Here is a 7,992-nt window from a genome sequence, read left to right as displayed (position 1 = left end):
TTTACTCAGAACTGTGGAAGTGAAGTCAGGAGATGAGGTGGAGGAGAGTGCAGAGTTACAGTTTTCTTCCTTCAGTTCCACAGCATGAAATTCCCACGTTCTTTGGTAGGGTGTTTTTGGGGTGATATGTCATTCAAGGAATTCAATTTTGGTTTCATCTGACCAGTTGATAGTCTCCCAGTATCTCCCAGGCTTGCATCCAGGCCATAGCAGTTGAGTGCGCAACATACTGTTTGCTTTGAAACATTTGTGCCTGTTGATTGCAGGTCTTTCTGTAGCTCTCCCCAAATGGTCCATAGACAACTCGTCTGATAATTAGTTTCATTTCTCTGTCTGAAACCTTGCAGGGAGCACCTGGTTGTGGGTGATTTCTGGTGACATTGTGTTTTTTCCACTTCCAGATTATGGCCCCAGTGGTGCTCAGTAGTAATGGGACATACTGTACTGTACTGAATGTGCTGAGAAATCCAGGAAGTCTTTTATGAGGCACTTGTTGAGGCTTGCTTCTTCAAGAGCGAGTGACATTACTGATGATGTTTCAGAAAGTGGTTTGGGTGCTGGTGTGATTTATGAACATGTAAAGCACAATGGATTCCTGAAAAAAACTGCTATTAGTGCTAGTTTCACCTTTGATATAGAGGAACTTGTTTTTTACTTGTTTTTATGGAACCTGCTGAAAGGAGGTTTTCCCTTTATGACAACACTTTCAACTCTTCTCTCTCAATGACGTACTGCCCATACTATTCACAAGTCTTTTCTTTTTTTTATTCCAAGGTGTAGTTATTGTGTGCCAAGCAACTTGGGTACAACATCATGTGATATAGGCAGGTGCATATATTCAAGCCTCTATAGCAGGGGTCGGCAACCTGCGTGCGGCTCTTTAGTCCTTTTAGTGCGGCTCCGTGTGGTTTGGGAAAATAAATTAGTTTTTTTTAAGTAATTAGCTGAAGTGTATTTTATTTATGTTAGTTCTTTTTTAACTTGTAGTTCTAAATTGGAAGATTATTGTGATATTGAAATATAAATATAAAATTATATTCTATTATTTTTTGATTGCTCAAAATAAGCGTCACACTTGCGGAAGCCGATATACCCACCGAAACGCCGTGCATTTATCGAGACTTTCAACCCCAGGTAGGCCAATTATGGATCTTCGGATCCACATTATGTCAGCAGCTGTTCTCCACCGTGAACTATGTTAAAAACAAACACCGCTCACGCCTCACAGATGACAGCTTACAGTCCTGTGTAAAGATGAAAGTCACTTCGTACAGCCCCGATTTCCAGACGCTGTGCGCAGAGGTTCAGGAGCAGAAGTCCCATTGTAAACATACCACGGCAGACCCGATGATGTTTCCATGAGCATGCTTTTCAGCATCTCTTTATTGACCACTTTTCACACACAGTTGCTGTATGCATACAGCCGGCTCTAGCTTTTCAGCTCACAGCCCGACACATACCATCACAACAGCATAGACAGCACAGACGTTTAGGCGGCGAGGCGTGATTGCCGGTGCCGCTCAGGTACGTCCGCCTCCCCACACATTAACCAGGTAAAATACATATTTAGGCAGAATTTTGCAAATATCTATTTTTCATTTTTCAGCGGCATAGTGCTTTTTTTCCAATTATGTTTTTAAAAGTCAGGTCAAAAGCCCACAGGCAATATAAGGGTGGCGGCTCACAACAGTTTTTGTTTGCTACATGGATCATTTTAGTTCAGCTGGGTGTCTTTCCTTTTGTTATATTTCTTTAAGAGTTCAAAATGTGTTAATTACATAAATAAAATGTAATTTTCTCTATAGCACTTCATGGATTTCATAAGCAACACACCTTAGTTGTTCACACAAAGCATAAAGGTAAAAAACAATATATACAGTTTTATCTTCATTTTAGATGTCAAAAAGTATTTGCGGCTCCCAGTGTTTTCTTTTGTGTGGAAACCGGGTCCAAATGGCTCTTTGGGTGTTAAAGGTTGCTGACCCCTGCTCTATAGGTTTGCTGTGGGATACTCGTACATCCCAGCTTCTCAGCACCATGTGTGAGGCTTTTCTCCAAAGCTGGAGATATTACTACGAACTAGAGAAACTGGGTGAGTCGAGCACAATTGAAATTTTTTTCATTTCTTAATAAAAAGGAATAAATCACCATTGCTACAGTATTCTTAAGCACAATCACTGTCCTGTCATTTCAAAACACTGGAACTTTTTAAACATAAACCTCTCATGTCAAGGGATTAACTTAAACACTGAGTGAAATCTTACTATCAATGTCAACCTCTGTTAGCATTGCTTACACATTAATCACAAAAATTAAATGAAAAAAAAAATCAAATTCTGTTCATCGAATTTCTATTCGCCCGTGAATTTTGTGGGTTATCTGTAATCAGAGCACCACCTGTTTGGTGGTTGGTTGTTGGTATTGTCCTGTTTTCATGTGTCATCCTAAAAAAAAAAGCCCCTCAATTTCAGTATGGGTGAAATTCAGTTGATAAAGACAGTAGACATGCAGTTTATTGCACTTTAAGTTGTTAATTACATAAAGGATAAAAGAAGCACTCAAACTATTAGCATGTGAGTTAATTTAACTGAAAAGGCTCTTATGTCCCCATCTAGATACTGTCATACCTTAAAACTTCAGAGCCCTACATTAAAAAGTTCTTCATATTATGGATGGTACAAGCAATCAGTCACTGTCCCTGCTCATGGTCCTCCTCTGAGTTTTCTCTGAGTGACTCTCCTTCCACAGTTCTGCTTCCTGAAGTATAGACAATGGTTGAAAGTGTGAGGTAGAAAACCTTGCTGTTCGCTACAAAGGACAGCGAATACAAGTTTTGTTTTGGAAGGGATACAATTCCTGTGCATTTCTGAAATCCTACAAAATCAATGTTAAGACTCTCAATCTGAAGAAATATTATCATTTATAATTGTGGCATCAATAGAAAGCCCAGGAGCGCAGCAGGAGTCATATCAATTGCATAAATTGCTGTTGGAAAATAATAATATGATATAATGTGTATGAGAATGTATTCTACACAATACATGAGAGCCCACACACGTGTGTGTTTGTATTTAGAGCCTGTTGAAAAGAAAGTGCAAACATGTGACACTGATCCTCTATATCAAGGCACACATAATCTTTTAACACTTAATAATAGAATAGAATAAAATAGCCCTTTATTGTTATTATATATGTTTAAAGAAATTGTCGGTGCTCCACACTGACTGTGCTGGATTCAAGCAAAACACAGAATTCAGAACAGAGGGCAAGAAGATAGGAAGGAGAGATAGCAGCCAGATACAGAGAGAAAGAATGCCAGATGCAATAGATCAGTGGTTCTCAAACTTTTCACAATGAGTACCACCTCATAAAATATATGGTTCTTAAAGTACCACCATTATGACCAACATTAAAGTACAGTAGTATAGGCCTATTTAACACCACATATAGTTTACACGAGAAAACTTTATTTCTTATATTAATGTTATTTATTTTAACTGTCATAAACAGGATGTGACAAGTGATAATAATACCAAGTGTACTGCATTAAAACATTCACAGCAGGTAGGATATCCGGTCTTTAAGTGATGATGTGATAAACCCTGCTTCCTGTTTTTAACATGTTCTATTTAATCTCAACAAGCCCCTAAAAAAAGTCAGTGATCACTGTCGGCCTCTCTCAGTTTTTGTTACCACTGTTTATTTCAAAGCTTAGTCTTTTGAACCTTGCGATGTAACTACTGCCCAGCCCATGCAGCAGTATATTAATGACTAACCTCGTATTGTGGATGGATTATATCAGTTGTTCTCTTGACCGAAGTTTGGTCCATTTACAGCATCCTGCCATGCGATTGCATTTGTCCCTAACCATCAGGAACCCTCACGTTAATGTTTATAGAATGGGAAAAAGTTAGCGTTCATCCTCCAGCTTCCCTGTGTTTATATTATGCTAACTATGGCTGTGTAGCCAGCCACCATGTAGCACATCATTATAGCTGTGTCCCAAAACGTAGGCTGCATCCTCCTGAGGCGGAATTTGTAGACCGATTACGTCACAGCAACGCGATGAAGGCTGTCCCAATTCGTAGACTCCTCCGAATCCGGCCGACAAATGCGTCCTCCTTTTCCCCAGATTTGAAGGATGGGTCGGGTGTATCCTTCGTGGCCCACTATATCTCAGAATTCATCGCGCGGCCCGACCAATTCCAGTTTCCAGCAATGGCGGCAGCTACTTAGTTTTACTATTACTCTTATTACTCTTTCCTGGTCACAAAATAAACTTTTAACATATTTTCGTGCGAGAATGTAGCTGTGTAAACTTCAAATATCTCCTCGGTTTATCAAGACCTCACATATTTGCAAAAGTGCTCCCACGTTTTCGGAGATGTCTGTTACCCACCACATCGATAGCTAGCCGGGGATTTAAGGGTCACTAGAGCCAGCGAGAACACTGGACTCCCGGCTTCATCGTTTTCAGACCCCCGCGGTGATTTTTTCAGTGTTTTATTTGTTCTGGAGTAAATCGGTTTGGCTGAGATCAAATTTATTAGATTAGATTAGATTAAATAAAACTTTATTAATCCCTCGGGTGGGTTCCTCCGGGGTTTTCATACAGCTGAATTGACGTCAAACAGAAAACTGATTAAACAGAATTTATGGTGAGACAGATGGTCGAGAATTTACGGCAGTGTTCTGTTATATTTTAGATAGCAGGGAGCAGAAGGCAGAGTTTATTAAACTCCACCGAGACGGCAGTGACACACATTTAAAGGCTAGACCGTCTCATTTCACAACCACGCACTTCTGGCCTTCTCGGGCTTTGAAGGACCAGGCCCAGGTAGACCGCGAAGGCTGGGTCCTCCGAAGGATGCGGCCTAGATTTTGGGACACAGCTTATATACTAGCTAGCCCAACTTCAGTAACCCTACAAACGTCACTGCTGTTTAGTGTTTTCAAAGGAGTTTGCAAAGAAAAAGCGTCTGGACTTCTTTAAGTTGCTTGAAGACGTTTCACCTCTCATCCGAGAAGCTTCTTCAGTTCTAAGGTCAAATGGCCGAGAGTCCCAGATTTAAACTCAGTGGGAGTATCCCCCCAAGGAGGGACAAAGGACCCCCTGGTGATCCTCTAATCACATGCGCCCATGTGTGGCGCGGTGTGGGACCTAATCAGCCAGGGTTTCGGTGAGCCCATTGTGAAACCTGGCCCCACCTTGTCATGTGAATTCCTGAGGTCAGATGGCCCAGGATGTGAGTGGGCGTTAAGGCGTCTGGGGAGGGAACTCAAAACTGGATTATAGATGGCAGACAGTTGGTGTCATAAACCACCGCCTCTGTTCAAAGATGGTCGCTCACAGTGGACATAGATGGCCTCTTTCACTCCTCTTTCAAACCATCTGCCATGCGCTTGACACTCAGACACAAACTGGTTCACCCGAAAGACAAAACTCCAAAACACAGACTTAACAACGTGGTGTATGCTGTACAGTGCAGCGAGGAATGCCCAGACCTCTACATTGGCGAGACCAAACAGCCACTTCACAAGCGCATGGCACAACATAGAAGAGCCACCTCCACGGGACAAGACTCAGCAGTCCATCTGCATCTTAAGGATAAAGGTCACTCTTTTCGAGGATACCAATGTTCACATTTTGGACAGAGAGGACAGATGGTTTGAAAGAGGAGTGAAAGAGGCCATCTATGTCCACTGTGAGCGACCATCTTTGAACAGAGGCGGTGGTTTACGACACCAACTGTCTGCCATCTATAATCCAGTTTTGAGTTCCCTCCCAGACGCCTTAACGCCCACTCACATCCTGGGCCATCTGACCTCAGGAATTCACATGACAAGGTGGGGCCAGGTTTCACAATGGGCTCACCCAAACCCTGGCTGATTAGGTCCCACACCCGCTTTCACACCTGGGCGCATGTGATTAGAGGATCACCAGGGGTCCTTTGTCCCTCCTTGGGGATACTCCCACTGAGTTTAAATCTGGGACTCTCGGCCATTTGACCTTAGAACTGAAGAAGCTTCTCGGATGAGAGGTGAAACGTCTTCAAGCAACTTAAAGAAGTCCAGACGCTTTTTCGTTGCAAACTCCTTTGACTACGATGACCTGGATGACTGAGAACCTTGACAGACATGTTTAGTGTTTTGTCTTCATTTATGTCAGAAGTGATAGCAGAGCGGTACATTTTAATTTTTCAGAAATCCCTCAATCACAACATGGTATATTATCATCTTCTTCTTCTTCTTCTTCTTCTTCTTCTTCTTCTTCTTCTTCTTCTTCTTCTTCTTCTTCTTCTTCTTCTTCTTCTTCTTCTTCTTCTTCTTCTTCTTCTTCTTCTTCTTCTTCTTCTTCTTCTTCTTCTTCTTCTTCTTCTTCTTCTTCTTCTTCTTCTTCTTCTTCTTCTTATTATTATTATTATTATTATTATTATTATTATTATTATTATTATTATTATCATTATTAGGGCCCGAGCACTGAGAGTGCGAAGGCCCTATTGTATCTGCTCCATTTCTTATTATTATTATTAGGGCCCGAGCACTGAGAGTGCGAAGGCCCTATTGTATCTGCTCTGTTTATTAGTGCCCGAGCACTGAGAGTGCGAAGGCCCTATTGTATCTGCTCCGTTTATTATTATTATTATTAGGGCCCGAGCACTTGAAAAGCGAAGGCCCTATTGTATCTGCTCCGTTTATTATTATTATTATTAGGGCCCGAGCACAAAAGTGCGAAGGCCCTATTGTATCTGCTCTGTTTCTTATTATTATTATTATTATTATTATTATTATTATTATTATTATTATTAGGCCCGAGCACAAAAGTCTGAAGGCCCTATTGTATCTGCTCTGTTTCTTATTATTATTATTATTATTATTATTATTATTATTATTATTATTATTATTATTATTATTATTATTATTATTATTTCGCAAATGAATCGGCCTTTTGAGGGCCTAAACATGCTTTCGAAAACTCATGAAATTTTGCAGACGCGTCAGGTCTGGTGAAAATTTACATATTTTAATGTCCGTGAGACATGTCCAGGGACAATTGGCTCAGTAGCGCCACCTAGAAAAATGAGAAACGCGAGCCCCGAGATGGGTATGACCTACATGAATAAAACTCGAACACATATCTAACGTTCGGAGACGCACATAAAAGTCTATTATGGCCATGTCCTAAACCCAACAGGAAGTCCGCCATTTGGAAGTGAAGGTGACATTTTGGCTCTAATTTTGCCATTTCCATGCCTCGAACTTTTGCGAACTCCTCATTGGAATTTCATCGTACAAGCTTCATATTTGGTCAGTGTCAACTACACACCTGGGCCATGTTAAATTGCGGAGCTTTTGAGTTTTCGGGTTACTGTGAGGCCGTGGCGCCACGGCGAATTTCGATGACTCGCCATGAAAATCTTATTGCCTCTCGTTCTGTCATACATTGTCCGACCTTGACCAAAGTGGACACATATGATAAGGCTCCACCCCTGAACATATTTCAACTGCCATATTTGACACCAGGGACAGCGCCACCTAGTGGGAACAGGAAATGTCATGTTTTACACTTTGGGGTACAGTATTGTAATGGGTGACATCTGCAGCCTCAAATTTCTCCAGGAAAGCCTTAAGGAGTTGGTCTTGGGTTACAGAGAAAACTGTGAGTTTTCGCTGAAGGGTGTGACCCCAGCAGCATGGCGAACATTGAGGTCTCGCCATGAAGAAACAAATTAGTGTAACTCAATGAAATCCAATCTGATCAGTACCAGATTTTACAGGGATGATGTCAGACCCGCCCTGAACAGATTGATATGCCCATTGTCAGGAATACGTAGAGCGCCACCTAGTGGCACCAGGAAATGTCATGTCTTTCATTTTGTTGTACTGATTTTCACAGGGTTCATCGTGGCCACCTCAAAAGCGGTGAATATCACCATCAGTCCCTCTTGATGCTTCAGTGAGAAAATTGTGACTATAAACTGAACGGCGCAC

Source organism: Oreochromis aureus, linkage group 22, assembly GCF_013358895.1.
Source record: "Oreochromis aureus strain Israel breed Guangdong linkage group 22, ZZ_aureus, whole genome shotgun sequence".
Lineage (NCBI taxonomy): Eukaryota > Metazoa > Chordata > Actinopteri > Cichliformes > Cichlidae > Oreochromis > Oreochromis aureus.
This window is presented reverse-complemented; position numbering follows the sequence as displayed.